Raw genomic sequence first — 13,899 nt, forward strand, 5'->3', positions numbered from 1 at the left:
GGAACAGGTGTGGCGCAGTGAAAGCATCCGCCTTCCTCTAAGGTGGCCTGGATTGAGTCCCGTATTCCTAATAGCACACGTTCGATATGTCAATATTCACACATGGTTAGCTACGAGGCTTTACGGTTAAATTCCAAGATTGTTTTGTTTAGAACTCTTCCTTGAGACTTATGAGACAAAGAAAACAGAACTCCACCGTGAAATTTGACCATAAAGCCTCGTAGCCACGCCTGAATATTTACATATTTAACTCGGCCTATTCGCTGCTTCTTCACTCGACTCCGAAAGGATTTTCTCCCGGTATTTCCCTCGTATCATAACATTTGATTTACAGTTTCCACAAAGTATTAGAACTCGGCCATATAAACTTGACAGACTTAACAGTTACTATTAGAGGGTAATGTGAAGTGCTTGTTTTGTACCCATATACACCATGTGAGCATTGGCCCTACTAATGAAATTGGGTCCACACAATAACAGAGAAAAAATCTGACCAGGGTGGGAATTGAACCCACGACCTTCGGGTTAGATAACCGCTGCTCTACGGACTGAGCTACAAGGTCAGACGGAAGCAGGTCGTGGGAATTTAAGATGACAATATCACCCTGGTCAGAGTTTTTCTCTGTTCTCGTATGGGCCTGTTACACAAGAAATCCACACAATGTTGAGGTATCCCACGTGTATTTCTAGAGTTTAAACTTGACTTTTTAGCGTTACAACTTCTCTTCAAAAGCACATGGTTTTTCTCTGACGTCACATGACGTCGCATACAGTGTCCAGTCCCCAGTTCTATAGGAGGAGGAGGAGGAGAAGCAGTAGGCGCTCAGTTGGCTAGTGCGCGGCTTTCGTAGCGAGAAGTCCCCTGTTCGATCCTCGGTGACTTCACCGTCTGTTTCCACTTTCCTCTGATCCGTGTAGCTATAGCCTTAAATATCCCTAAAACGTAACACTCACAGTGGGAGTGGAGGGGGGGGGGGGTGGGGGGTAAAGGGCGTACCGTGGGCTTCCATTGATACCAGTTTCGTAACTGTAGTAACTACCGACGTTAAATAAAGTAACTTCACCTTTACCTTATATCTAACAGGCCCAATTCCATTAGTAGGGCTAACGCTGACATGGTTTATATGAGTAGATAACTACCACTTCACATTACCCTCTAATAGTTAAATCTGTTGAAATATAAGTGTACACGGCCAACGTTTGCAAAAACGTTACCCTTCCTTGTACATATAAACTTGCGACAGTTGCTATTGTTTTGTTATCCTCCAAGTCAGGCTCAAAAAACTGTTTTGATTTATTTCTTCATTTCCTTGTTTTTCGGAACCTGTTATTATCCGATCGAAACAATTAACTTTAGAATACTTAGAATGAAATTCGGGAAAACTGATTACAATCTTGCTTCGTTATCATTGTAAATATTTTGAAATTGACTTTTACCTCATAATTGAGAAATAAGCAAGCTTAAGTGAGTATTGTCGTCAAGGCTCTCTTAGAGCGCCGAAGTGAACTTCCTCGGAGAACCATGCGTAAATTCGAGACTGGCTAAAGATTACGAAACGCATTAGTGTATATATGTTGCCTAATACAGTTTCCTCACATGGGCTTGTCGTGGCGGTCTCAATTTTTTGGCAACCCCGATATTGCTATGAGTTTTTCGTTTCGTCGTTCCGTCCGACCTAACTGCCCATGGGAATCTGAGTTTTGTCACAATTTGCTTTTCATTCTTTTCCAGTTTTGCACATGCGCACTGGCATACGGAAAGCTGTTACGCTTGCCTTAACATCCGGTATCCGAAGTAGGAGCCGGAATTCATCTCGCTCTTAACTACCCTGAGGACTAACTCTTTTTTGGTCTAATGATTGCTTGCTGATAGGGTCTTCGAAGAAGTGCAAGGAAGAAAGGAACCGGCCAAAGCAGTGAAAACTTATTGCAAAGCAGCTGCTTAGAAACGTTCTATAATTTTCCTCTAAAAAGGAGTAACTGCAAATAAATGTAGCGCACAAAATATCACGTCTGGGTTTTTCGGAAACAGGAGGGGATAGCACGGCATCCACTGTCGACTAACTCAGGTGTCCATTGGATAGTGATTAATTTACTCCCTCTACTAACTCTGATTTACTGAACAGAGCCATCAACGTTTGAGACAACTATTAGAGAGGTTAAGCATGACGTTAGCCCCAAACGGAAAACGTCGTGAGTGAAATTAGTGTTTTGCCAAAAATGTAAGAACCCTGCTGGATATTAGCTCATTTCTGTCCTGTTATCTCGAGATATCAAGAAACTTTTTAAAGGAACGAGACAAGTTAAAATGAGAGAATTTTCACGCTTTTATGACAAGTAGGAGCCTGCCGTTTCCCGTTGGCTGTAGACGTCATACTTAAAGGGAAAGTACGGCCTAGAAAAAGTTATTCGGAATCGAAAGTTCTTTATCTGCATTGTCTTACTTGACCACTCATTTGGGCTTTAAGTATTTAACTGGCCAACAATAAAGCTTCAATTGAAATCCGCCATCTTTGTTTTTGTATATGCCAACGACGCTATGACGTAGTAATAGTCAAGGATTTCTCCTGATGACTAGATGTCCTTGACTTAACAAGTAAAACATAGTCGAGGGGAGTGATGCTTTGTGGACTTGAATCTTGATCCAGAGGGTAAATTGTATTAATATTGGCTCCACCATCAGAACAGATTTACCTCGTGGTCGTTAAACAGGGTTTTATATGTGAGTTATATGCAGGAGTTTTACGAAGGGAAAGAGAGCTTGCAGTGTTATCCCGCGCTAATTGCTGTGAAATAAACGCCTGGAAATCAGTTTAATCAGTTTACCGTGGCTTTCTACGCGAGATCCCTGTTACAACTTCGGAACAAACGATCGATTTATATATTTCCATCGAATGGTGAGAGTAAATCGTTTCAGTAGTGTCTATGAAGCTAATAAGTTTAACTACATTTCAAGTTGTATATTTTACTGCCTGGAAAAGTGCATAACAGTTAATAAATAAATAAATAAATAGATTTATATAGCGCCATATCCTAACTGCTCTATGGCGCTTTACAATACTGTATTAAAAAGATAATGACTACATTAATTAAAAACATTAAAAGATAATTAAGACAAAAATCACATGAAATCACAAAATATTTGAAAAAAAAAGCCTTTTTGAAAAGGTAAGTCTTCAGACATTTCTTAAAAGTAGCTAAAGAAAAACCAGGCTGTCTCATATGCCCCACAACCGTGGGGCAGCCACTGCAAAAGCTCTGTCACTATAAGACTTTTGAATAGACCTCGGGACAACCAAAAGAGACTGATTGGATGACGTGAGACTAATACTGGGGATATACGGTGTTAGCAAATCACTAATATAAGAAGGGGCTAAATTTTTCAGAGATTTAAAAACCAACACCAAGATCTTAAAAACAATGCGATGCTCCACTGGTAACCAATGGAGCACAGAAAGTAATGGTGAAGTATGACCAAATTTAGGATAACGCTTAACAAGACGAGCGGCGCAGTTCTGTACAGACTGTAGCCTCTGAATCTGGTATTTTGGTAGTCCGTATAAAAGGGCATTCCCATTGTCTAACCTGCAAGTTATAAAAGCATGTATAAGCGCTATTGTAGACTCCTCTGACAGATAGCTCCTATTTGGCTATCCTCCTTAGATGGTAAAAGGCCAATTTGCATATAGCACCAATATGTTTCTCAAACGTTAAACAATTGTCAAAAACTACACCCAAATTACGAGCTGATTTTTTTTAGTGAAAGTCGACTATATATTACTTGATTCAGTTTTCTCGCTCCAATATAATGATATTTTTTACTGTTTGACTGAGATTTCAGTATGAAGCGAATGCTACCAAGACCAATATTCATATGCCTGAAGATCCTGCTTGAAGTCCTCCTTAGCAAAATAACGGACCCGAACGGACAATATATAGCAGTCAGGTTTTCAGGTTTGAGGAATCCACTCACATTGGTCAATAGCTGTGTTTAAATGAGAGTATGGAAACACGGCTGTGACATCACACGAATTTTGATTGGTTATGTAGCCAGACGCGCGTTTTGATTGGCTGGTAGGAAATATGAGCGTATATAAAAAAAATCTGTTTGAATCAAGCACTTATGTCCAGAAATGCACACGATGACAAAAATGGCAGATTTGGCGAAAGAGCTGCACGATTGACAATCTTGGCAAAATTAGCGATTTTGGCGATATTTTGCCAATTTCGTCAAATTAGTTCATCCATTGGTATCCCTGGTGAAAATCCTTAAAGGATCTTTGAAGATCTTCAAAGATCTTCAAAGACCTGACAAAGATCTTTAAAGATGAAGATCTTCACAGGATCCTTGAAGGATCTTTAAAGGATCTTCAAAGATTTTCTAACATTGAGGACTCTTGGGATACTTCATCAAGATCCTTGAGGAAATTATCAGGATCTTGCAAAGATCTTACCAAGATCCACACACAAAATCTTGGAAAGATCCTCAAAAGGATCCTTGAAGATCCTCAAAGAGTGCCTGAGGATCTTACAAGGATCTTAAAAGGATCCTTGAAAGGATCTTAATAAAATCTTTGACAGGATCCTTAAAGATCATACTAGGATCTTTTGAGGATCTTTGAAGGATCCTAATACTGATCTTGAAAGAAACCTTAAAAGGATCCTCAAAAGATCCTCAAGGATTGTATGAGGATCCTTTAAGGATCCTAAAAGAATCTTCAGAGGTATCTTGAAAAGACCTTTATCAGGATCCTTAAAGATCCTATGAGGATCCTTCAAGGATCTTAAAGGGATCCTTAAAGTGATCTTGAAAGGATCTTTGTTACAATCCTTGAAAGATCCTATGAGGATCCTTCAAGGATCTTAAAAGGATCCTTATAGTAATCTTGAAAGGAACTTTATTAGGATCCTTGAAGGATCCTTTGAGGATCCTTCACGGATCTTAAAAGGAACCTTAAAGTGATCTTGAAAGGATCTCCGTTAGGATCCTTGAAAGATCCTATGAGGATCTTTCAAGGATCTAAAAAGGATCTTTAGAGTGATCTTGATCCTTCAAGGATAAGGATCTTATAAGGACCTTTTTAGGAGTGAAGTGTATAAAATCCCTTAAGATCCTATGAGGTATTACGTACATGTACCCTGAAGCATCGTTAAGGAACCAAACTTTGAACATAAAAATAATCACGCTACACAAGAATCAAATAAAAAAAAAACGTTTATTATGATGTAATCCATTGATTGTCGGAAATATCAGTAACAGATTACCTTGTTTGATGAACTCGTAATAGCTGCAGGCCGGGCCCGAAGCAATATGAAACAATATACTCTCCAAATATCTAAGTATTTGTGTCAGCACGTAATCCTTTTAAATAATACCTGTTCTAAAAGTCAGAATTCAGGGCCACATCTAGGGACTCTAGTGACGAATCGGCTCGATCAGAATCTTTTCACATTCCTTTAAGGGATAATTCGATGAGTCTGCTATGATTTGTGCTTACTTTTTCTTTAAAGTACTGAGTCCGATGAATCGGAGGGTTGTAATCCTCCGCCATCTTGGATAAAACGCGAGAGATAAGACTGGAAACTAGTGAGCCATTTCCCTTTTGGTCAGCAGTCACCAACGATTGCTCCTCTTACAGTTCGGCGGGACAGAGCGCAAAAACCGCTGATTGGCTAGAGAATAATGACGTAAAATGGCTTTTTTTTCGCGTAACTGCGCCTGCGCTAACTCTAAAGATTCGAAGTGATCGAGACAGTGATCGAACAAAGTGGAGAATACCACTCTAGCACTTGTCAAATTTTGTGGAAAGTTAGACGACTCATACCCTGGGTGCCAGAGGAATTTTTTTTCAAGGTCGGAGAGAACACTCAGCGATTCCAAATCAACGGTCGAGGACACACGATTGATTACTTCGCAAGTCTGCATGTCAAGTAGCAATGCGTCCTCTTGTATCATTTTGTTGGTTTTGGCTACTGTGAATTTTCTTGACATGGGGTGTTGGTCTGCCCCCAGATTATTTAAAAATCTTACAGAAACCAGCGAAGTGGCAACGAAATTCTTCTTTGTTTTCGGGAACTACAGGAGCAACTTGGTCTTGATGGACGAAAGGTTTTTGCTTTTGAAAATAAGTTTGGCTGGCCGTTGTTATTGAAGACTGTAACGCGGTCATACAACTTTGATCGTATAAAATCGTCCACTGGGTTTCTTGCTGCAGATGAACTGTGAGTGAACTTCAGCCACAAAGTTGAATTTTCTTAACACCTGGGATTTACAATTTCCACGTCACGTAACCTTGACTGTTAAATGCCATCGATCTGTGCGAGGTTTTTGTTGCTGTTCCTCGCAAATGTTTTTGCAGAAACCATTCCAGGAAATCTGCATCAAAGCGTCTTCCACTCAGTGTTTCGCAATATTGTCCTAATTAGTTGTGGAACAGCCCAGAAAAGTACATTACTGTAACAGAGTAACCATATTGGTCAAGTTTGCAAAACGGCTACAAAAACACATGTGCAGCAAAGCTTTGGAAGCATGCAAACACTTCAGGTACATTATATTATAATAATAATAATAATAATAATAATAATAATAATAATAATAATAATAATAATAATAATAAGCCTTACAGCTTTAAAAGTTAGATGCGTACTCCTGACTGAAAATTCTTTAACACTAAAAATTAGTATGATCACCAAATAATAATTATTAACAATTATTGTTTCGCCGAAGGCAAGGTGAATATCGGTTAATAAAAACCGAGATGAAGTTGAGGTTTTTATTCACCAACATTCCTAAAGTCTGAGGGAATATCGGAAACAATAATTTAAATTTGCCTGACAATAGAAGCAACTCAATTTCTTAGTAAATGATGCCATCATGCAAATCGCCTATTACATAGTTGATTATTTGAATAATACACATTTTCTTTAAAACAATTAATTTATTCGTCTGTCACCTCAACAAAACAGCTTGTGGCCATTTTGAAAAACCGCTCGGGTGATTATCACATAATAATAATCATCTCAATCACAAACAATCAGCGCAGAGAACTTTCGGTAATTATACTAATAAGCATATAATTCCTATAGCACAAGACAATAATGAACAATAATATTATTATAATTCCATGAGTGCATGTTGATATGAGATCAACCACTCAATCATATCCATTGATTATTGTTTTATTAAATTTTCATTTGATTCTTAACACTTGGACAAATTTAAAGCCAATCAGTTTCCAGCGTGGTAACACTTGGCGGTTTCCATATTATGTCATACTGTATAAGAGCTGTTAACTGAGAGTGAGTGAACCAATCAGAAAGCTAAAAACACAGTATCCGTGGTTCAAAATTTCACAATGTAAGTTATTATCTCAGTTCCCCTTGTGCTTTCACTGTCATTATTCACTTTCTGTGTAATGGTTTTATCATTGTTTTTGTTTGTAGAAAATGGTAGCCATACCTGATTTATGAAGAAACTGAAGTTGTGCAGTAGTACAGCAACCTACTTTTACTCTCTGCAGATTAGCTTTCTTGGTTCACGGAAAACCGTTTTCATTATTGTAAATACATTGTGGCATGGAAGATATTTTCAAACAGGTCTGGAGAATGTTCACCACCAAAATTTCCCATTTTGTCTGGATCATATAAGTTCTTTCCTCCTTTTGTTTAGTGGTTGACTAGTGACTTGTGAAATTGTATGGTGCACAAGAGAGCTAAATGCAGTGTCTCCTTTAGTTGTAAAACATATATTAAAGGAACACAAATAATATTGTCATTGTTGTTGAGTAATGTTAGGATTTAGTACTGCCAGTGGTATTACAAGTGTCTCTTTTGAGTGGATTCCCCAATTTTCTGCTAACTTGACCCAAACAGATATATATAGGTGGAGAACAAATTCGGGAAAATGAAAGGAAAAAATACTAAACATACATCAGTTGATTATTACAATACACTATTTGTTTTGTTCAATATTATTTGCACTAGAAAGAAAATTAACGACCATAAGAATTTAGTCTGTGATAAGGAAAAGTTTGTTCTGACTAAAACCTATATTGGAAATTTAGGCATTTGGGGTGCTTTTTCACAGGGTTACATGTGCATGGTATTAATTTTTATGTCAGTCCAATATTTTTCTTGAAAACTGAGTTGTCTCTATAACTTTGTCCTTTGTTGTGAAGCATGACATTTTCTTCTCTCAATTCAACATTTGATTTGTGTTGCTGATCTTGTTTTTCCTGCAAAAGTGTGTTATGTTGAATAAAAATTATTTTTGTTATATAACTGTTTTTGCCCCCAGCAGCGCATGCTCTCATTGGTTACTTCAAGGTCACATGACATCTAACAATAACACTTTTGCCGTTCAAAAGTCTCTGAGCGGGCAACAGTGCAAAATCTATGACGTCAGAGGGTAACAGTGCACTGTTGCCTGCAAATGTTGACCGACGACCACCGTTGCTGTTCCCATTGCACGTTTTCCTATTTGTGCTATATAACAAATCACTTAATGACTGGTCTCTCAGGAAAAAGTTCATTTTGTTTCCCTCGTCTGTGCCTCAGGGGAACATTGGAAATTTTTAGGGAAACAAAATGAACTGTTTCCCTCGGGACCAGTCATTTAGTGTTTACTGTTGGAATAATAGGAAAATTATTGACCTTGGGTGTTCGGTGACACAGCTACATTGTAAAGCATAACCATTATGAAAATGATATCTGTTTTACCTTATTATAGTGAGCTAACTTTTTGGTGTGGTTTTACTCACAGGTCTTGTAATAGGCCAAACGCAATTTGAGCATCGCGTTCAATGCAGTTTGTTCTGTGCATGTAAATAATAATATGAAATGAAACATGTTTAGTGTGTTACTGATTACAGCCAACAGCCTGTGGCGCTCAATATAATGCTAAGCAGTGTACTGCTGTCAGTGGTGTGTGTGTCTTGGTGAAGGGAGGGGGGGAAGGGGGGGGGGGGGGTTAGTACTGCAAAGGCATTGGCATGTCATTGTCGTAATGAGCTAAACCCAAATACTTACCTTCATGTTTTTTTGTGAAAGTTTTTGTTTTCGTTCTCGATTTTTCTCTGCTTAATATCCAGCTCCTGCCTTTGATCCTTGAGGGTTTTTTACCTGTCTGACTAATTCTGTGTAACTTAGTGCTTCAGTTCTCTTGGCAGATTTTTGGCACTGACAAAGAAGGGGGCGTAGAATCTATATTGAGGGTAGGGAAAATTCAATTCAGGGCAGATTATTATTGCAACTATTGTAGTGTTATTCCATCACTCACCTTCATTGGTGAAATGTATTCATCCATGTGGCAAATTCTGTAGTCTTTGTGAGCCAGTAGCAAGTGGCCCTCGAATAAAAATTTTCTAGTGTGGTGAACTGCTGGCATCAAAAGCCAAAAAAAGCGCTTTGCACATTGAACTAGAGCACCTTTGCTGACATTTTCAGTCTCTAAATGGAAAAAGCAGCTTACTTTGTTGAATTAACTTAACTCGCCCTTTGCAAAGAGTCCCATAAACTTGAAAAAGCACACAATCCCCCAGCAGTCAGATGTGACAGTTGACATATTTTATTTTTAGTTACACAAAACATAGCAATGAACGTTGTTAAAGGGAAAAAAAAAATAGGGTTTGTTGTCAATATTTGCCGCTGTTTTAAATATAACAGGCAGCCGCTCTGTCGCCTTGGCTTATATAGCAAGAAAACTTACATTGTATTACATGAACAATGTCGACAAGATATTAACTCGAAGTTAAAAACATACATGTACGTTATATGCATTTCAGGACAACTTACGACCCCAAAACCTCACAAACTATATCGAGTGGTGTGAAAATATAAGGCACTGGACTTCGCTTTTCTGTGTAAAACCAGTTACAACTGTGAAGACGAACACCAGCGGTAAAAAAACCTGCTTCTCTTCAAACTTCGATTTGAAAAAGTCTCTCTTGGTGTATGAAATCGGAATTCCACCTTTAAACACCTCTCAAAAATTTTCATATCAACGAAAAAAAAGTCATATTTGATATGTTTCGCGAAAACAATTTACCTCCAACATATCTCTGTTCTGAGCTTAAAGAGTAACCGACCACCTTAAGAAACGCAAAACTCTAAACAACGAACGTCAAATGAAGCTTCGAAGCTCGTCAAAAACTCTATTGCTTTAGGCGAACTGGTTTTGGTCCGATCTCTTCCCTGACGGCTCTGAAGCATCGTTGAATGATGGCAGATTCAAATCATCTTTTTGCAAATTTTCTCAGAGAAACGCCAGCGGCGTGACAGCCTCCACAATGACGTGGTGGATTTTGATTTGTCGTCCGCCATTTTGAAAATGGAATGGCGGCAACACAAGTGTGATTCTAGTGCGCATGTCTAGCGGTTTTTGCGCTCTGTCGTTCGGCGGTTTTAATCTAAGTTTGAATCAACGAGCATAAATCTTATGATTCATGATTGTTTTGCCCTTTAAATACTGATTCAAAACGAGGAAATGCATACAGCAATCCAAGTACAAAGGTAGGCGCTAATTATAAGCAGATAATGTTTGAGTTGATGACTTATTGTCCTCAAAAATGACGATAGACTAAACCGGCTAACTCAACCAATTCAAATCTCTCGGGGTTAAGATTCTTTGTGTGTTTAATTTGCATGGCAATGAAGCATTCACATTTAAAATGATATGGTAATACTGGAACAAAACGTTTCATTTCGAAAAGATTTTAATTGCGTACAACATTGAGTTATCCGAAATTCGAACTTTTCAAACCTCAAGTCCCAAATAATTTGACATGTACAGGCAAAGATTATAATTCGGCTTACTTGCTTTAATCCTGTAAAAAATAGGTGAACCTTTAACGAGATTACTCACCAGTAATAAGGTTTACATCAAAAGAGTGGTTGTTGCAAATTATATGATTGGCAAAGGATCCCTTCAATTCTCTGTAAATGCTACGTGTCTGAGGTTCATAGCAATTTACAAATTAAAGGTTAGGTGACGCACATTTATTTCCACTTCCACGGCATGACTTGCGAGTACATGTAGAATTCATGATAATCAATATGAGTAATTTGCCCTTATGGCTTTGTTTTTCTTTCAGGATGCATAACTGCAAAATATTCAGAAAAAGTTCTCAAAAAGCAGCCTCAGCCGACAATAGCACCAAATACTGAGTGAAGAAAAAAATTAGTAATAAAAAGATAGATAAAATGAAATAAATACAAATGTGTTAGGTAAAATCAAACGTTATTGTTGTAGTACATGTACATGTGCTTGTACTTGTAATGTTTCTCTTTCGCTGTTTTTCTAGGCTACAATTTAAGGTTTTTGTCTTATTTTTAAGAAACATTTTCTCAATAAAAATGGCTGTTTGTGAAAATATTTTAAATATTCCCAGCCATATCTTCGATATTAATGAGTACTTGATAAAAACTGTATGAGTATCTATATTTTATCTCTATTGTTTCTATGATTATTAATATACATTCAAGTCATATTATAGGTAATTTTGAGAAATTGGTTTACTGTATGCAGCTAGACTTTTAATTGATGGATAACCATGCATGTGACCAAATAACTCCAAAAGCTACTATGATTGTCAGTTGAATAAGATGTGAGCAAAGTTGTCACAGAGTTTCAATGTTAAAACAACAATGTTGTCAAAGGCAACTTGATCCACATCAAGTCTGTGAAAAACAATAGTCAGTGCATGATTTGTTCAGGTTTGTTAGATTTTTACTGTATTCTTCCCATCCCTTTGACCCAGGAGTTAGTGCCAATTTTGGATAACAAGCCAGGGTGATAAGCCTTACCAAACTTCACTTGCATCTTACTCAAGTGAGAATCGTAGTGTGTGGCTGTTTTTCATTCAGTTCAATAAAGAATGCTAGCAAATAAAGTCGGATATTGATTTCCCATGATTCATCATTGTTATTTTACTTCAATCATACTTAGCATTATAACATAAATAGTTTACAGACAAATGAAGCATTTTATGTATTGAAGTTTCTCTTTTACAGAAAGAAAGCTCCTTTTTCCAGGTTAAATAAAAGAATTTGTACATCAAACTGCAGTCCAATAAGTGCAATTCAGGGTGAGAAGGTGGACAATAAAATTAATAATCTTGGCTAAGTTCCTGTAAAGTCCTAAATGATATTTAAACATAAACATCCTCAAGGATCTTGCACCAGATCTTTGAAGATCCTTAAGGATCTTGGATATGGTTTTTGAAGAGCCCTAAGGATCTTTGTTTGGTTCCTTCAACATCCTCAAGGATCTTTGATGATCTTCAAAGATCTTGGTCAGGATCTTTAAAAATCCTTGAGGATCTTGCACAGGATCTTGGACAGGATCTTCGAGGATCCTCAAGGATCTTGGACAGGATCTTCGAAGATCCTCAAGGATCCTTGAAGATCTTGGCAAGGATCTTTGAGGATCTTGGCAAGAAAGGCTAAGATCTTTAAGGATCTTTAAGGATCCTAGGTAGGATCCTTGAGGATTTGAGAAAAGATCCTTAGAAAGATCCTCAAAAAGATCTTTGAGGAGTCTTTAAGGATCTTCAAAGATCCTTCAAAGATTTTCACCAGGGATTGACACCACGCGGGTGAACATTGGCAATTTTGGCGATTTTGACAAATTCGGCAATTTTGGCGATGTTTTGCCAATTTCGTCAAATTAGTTCATCCATTGGTATTCACACCACACGGGTGAACATTGGCGATTTTGGCGATTTTGACAATTTCGGCAATTTTGGCGATGTTTTGCCAATTTCGTCAAATTAGTTCATCCATTGGTATTCACACCACACGGGTGAACATTGGCGATTTTGGCGATTTTGGCGATTTTGACAATTTCGGCAATTTTGGCGATGTTTTGCCAATTTCGTCAAATTAGTTCATCCATTGGTAATTACACCGACCTGGTGAACATTGGCGATTTTGGCGATTTTGGCAAATTTGGCAATTTTGGCGATGTTTTGCCAATTTCGTCAAATTAGTTCATCCATTGGTAATCACACCACGCGGGTGAACATTGGCGATTTTGGCGATTTTGGCGATTTTGACAAATTCGGCAATTTTGGCGATGTTTTGCCAATTTCGTCAAATTAGTTCATCCATTGGTAATCACACCACGCGGGTGAACATTGGCGATTTTGGCGATTTTGGCGATTTTGACAAATTCGGCAATTTTGGCGATGTTTTGCCAATTTCGTCAAATTAGTTCATCCATTGGTAATCACACCACGCGGGTGAACATTGGCGTTTGGACAAAATCGGCAATTTTGGCGATGTTTTACCAATTTCGTCACATTACTTGATCCATTGGTATTTATACCACGCGGGTGAACATTGGCGATTTCGACAAATTCGGCAATTACAGCTGTCATTTTACGGTTCCGTTAACTACACTTTTCACGAATGCCCTTAAACCATTTTCATTCATCAGCGTCACAAATTCTTGCTGATTTTGGGACTCATTTGTCGCAATTCAAGCACGCTTCCAACAGACTTGTTTATTTTCGTCTTTCACCCACTTATTTTCCGGTGCGCCTGTTAAATGACATGACAATTTGAAAAGGCTTTTCAGCTTTGCTTTCCCTCTCATCTAACACACTCGCGGCTTCCGCTTCTCCACTTTTCATACAGACATAATTTCTTCAAAGAAACGTGAAGTGAAAATAAAAAATGGGTGAATAAATCACAAGAGAAAAAAAAAGCCTATCGCTGAAATCAACGGCTTCACCGAATACCCTGCCACGTAAAAGCTTTACACTAAATTGGGTGGATACGCGGGTACGCAGATACGCATTGGAGACGCCGACCTTAGTGGATACGCAGTATTTCTCCCGTCTGAGGCGCCAAACAAAAAGAGCGAGGGACATTGATGTATATGTATTTCTCGTTCATAAA

General features: G+C 38.1%; 1 long non-coding RNA gene across 1 annotated transcript; it reads left to right on the forward strand.

The window, feature by feature from the left end:
• Nucleotides 1-5,766: 5,766 nt before the first annotated feature.
• LOC138057335 (uncharacterized) lies at nucleotides 5,767-8,275 on the forward strand. The gene is made up of 2 exons (XR_011133641.1): nucleotides 5,767-6,544; nucleotides 7,444-8,275. It is a non-coding gene; the product is annotated as an uncharacterized lncRNA (long non-coding RNA).
• Nucleotides 8,276-13,899: the final 5,624 nt, after the last annotated feature.

Source organism: Montipora capricornis, chromosome 7 (assembly GCF_036669925.1).
Source record: "Montipora capricornis isolate CH-2021 chromosome 7, ASM3666992v2, whole genome shotgun sequence".
NCBI lineage: Eukaryota > Metazoa > Cnidaria > Anthozoa > Scleractinia > Acroporidae > Montipora > Montipora capricornis.